Source organism: Gavialis gangeticus, unplaced genomic scaffold (genome assembly GCF_001723915.1).
Source record: "Gavialis gangeticus isolate Ggan-Ray unplaced genomic scaffold, GavGan_comp1, whole genome shotgun sequence".
Lineage (NCBI taxonomy): Eukaryota > Metazoa > Chordata > Crocodylia > Gavialidae > Gavialis > Gavialis gangeticus.
This window is the reverse complement of record NW_017729027.1, coordinates 43617073-43619722: the sequence shown is the minus strand read 5'-3', so window position 1 is coordinate 43619722 and position 2650 is coordinate 43617073.

Below are 2650 nucleotides of genomic sequence, written 5' to 3'. Positions count from 1 at the left end.
TCTCTACTGCCATTTCATCAAAGCACAGATACATCTGTTCACCCCACTCCAGCTGTTATCTTTCAATCTGCTATCTTCAAATTATCATCACCTACTCAATAAGCCCGGGTTGGCCACCCTAAGCTGATATTGAGGAACTATTGCTGGTAACTATATCTGGTGTATGTGTGGATGAAATGGTTGTTTTGTGTATATGTATGCCAGTGTGTAATGATGTGTATGATGATTTGTGTGTGTTTGTATGAATGGTGTGCCCAAACCTCTGTCTAGCTCATGTGATCAATAAACATGGCACCTTGCCTTATCCCCCTTTATAAAGTCTCACTCGTGATTTGATCAATTGACAATTTGTGTAACACTTTGGCCCAGCTGCAGGCACTGTGTGACCTGGGATTTGTACATGCTGAACAGACCTGGCCCAGCCTGCTAGTGCACAGCTTCAGACAGGACCAGGAAAGCTGTGAGCTAGCAGGCTGGGCCAAGTCTGTTCAGCATGTACAGAGCCTAAGTCACACAGTGCCATGTTCCTGCTGGCTGCACCTGCAGCTGGGCCGCAGCCATGCTGGCTGCTGCTGCCAGCACCACAAGGGATGGGTGGAGGGGCAGGCATCTAGCAGCCCTCGATCAAGCTCCTTCACAAAGAGCACGGTGGGACCTAACCTGGCCCAGCCTGGTGTGGCCCACTAGCATGCACAGGAATGGGAAGCGCTGCTCTGGGACATGCAGCTCCTGTGCAAGGGCATGCTAGCTGTACAGTCTGGGCCAGGCTGGGTCAGGTCAGGTGTATTTTCCATGAGGTTCAAAAGGTGATACATGGCCGCAGAGCTGTGTCTACAGTGGGCCATTGGGCATCACTGCCTAAGCCTTGTGGAAAATGAGCCCAGCCAGTCCAACCCGGGCCAGGCTGCACAGCTAGTGCACCTCTGCACAGGAGCCACATGTCCCAGAGCTGCTCTCTCCTGGTCCTGTGCAAAGTTGCACTAGCAGGCTACACCAGGCAGAGTCTCACCATGTGTTTTCTCCCCACACATACCACAGGTCCCTGGGTGACAGCCTGAGAAGCCTGAAGCAGCCTGAAGGCACATGGCCCCATGCCACACTGCACCACACCATGCTGCACTGCAATGATCCAGACCCGCACCAAGTGGCAGAGGTGGTGTCTGGTCTTAGGCGGCTGGGGCTGTGCCGTAGGGGGATCTGGCTGCAGTGGGCCCTGAGTGCTCAATGGCAGCTGCTCCTGCTGCAGGGGTAAGCTTGGGGCCCTGAGGGGTTCTAGGACCCTGTGGAGCAGCTGGGGTCCTGCAGGGACACATTGTAGCCCTGTGGGGAGAGGGCAGTCCATGTGCTGTGTGGTGGGCTGTGTCCTGTGGGGGGCAGGGAACCCACCCCTCCTGAGCAGCCTAACTATAATGTCCCTCCACACCTGCCCACTTCCCCCTATACCCTTTCCCACCCCCATCCAGAAAACCCCACACCCCATCATCACATGCCCAGGTGCCAGACAAGATGGGATCTGTTGACAGGAGCTGTGGCTGCAAGGGCAGCTGTCCCCACATTCTAGTTAGGAAGGGGTCAGAGAGAGCTCTAATGGTTCTATGATAAGAAAACCAAAAGCAAACATAAAAATATTTAGAATTAATTTATTATGATGATAGATACACTGGTAGGCTTCCAAATTACTTTAGAATTGTAAATATATCAATAAAACATTGCCAAACTGGTGTGATGGGCTAGCTGGCAGTGACTTAGCCCAGGGGTTTTGAAAGGGTAAAAGATGATTGGAGGACTTGGGATTCCCTTTCCTCACCAATCAGGCTCCAGAGACTCACCCTCCTTGTCCCCTGATTGGCCCCTTGGGTCACCTGAAGAGGGATAAAAGGGCCAGCACAGTTGACCCAGGAGAGAGCAGCAAGGGGCCACAAGAAAAGAGCTTCAAAGAGCTGGCAAGAGCTGGGCAAGTGGGGTGGAAACAGTTGCCCCAGAAGCACCTGAACGACCAGGACCTGCAAACAGCATTTGGACCCTCAGCAGCACGGCATGCGGTCGGCAGGAGAGGCTCCCGGCTGGACTCCAGGATCCCCTATGAGAGGCCGCGGCCAGCACGAGAGGCTCCCCAGCTCCAGCAAGGATCTGAGCAGTGACCTGAAAGGTCCCCAGCTCTGTTTCCAGCTCCTCCAATAAGAAGCCAGGCAGCTCAACATGAGGCGGGGACTCCTGGAAGGCAATATGAGTTCAAGTCCTAGCTGGGGTGATTTGGAGTGTGAAATAACAGGGAGAAATTCTTGTTGCAGTGGAAAGGGGTCATTGTGTTTTCCCCCTTTCTCCCGCTCCAGGTATCTAAACCCTTTATTCCTTGTTATTTGATATTTTGTATTTTGTGCCTCTTATATTTCACCAACCAGTATTGTTTGTTCTCCTGTTTGTGTCTTATATTTCATTAACCCTGTCTTCTTTCAGTCGGATGAATATAGCTATGATTGTAAGTGTCTAATCTTTGCTGAATCCTGCTCCCTCGGGGCATTGTAGTGTCCCCTATACTCCCCTAGTTTATACTAGTTGTGTTCCCAGTACTGTTCTCGCATTAAAAGGTATATGGTTAAGTCTCAATTAGTGGTCTAGCTCTGCTCTATAGGGGGAGGAGAGTCCCTAC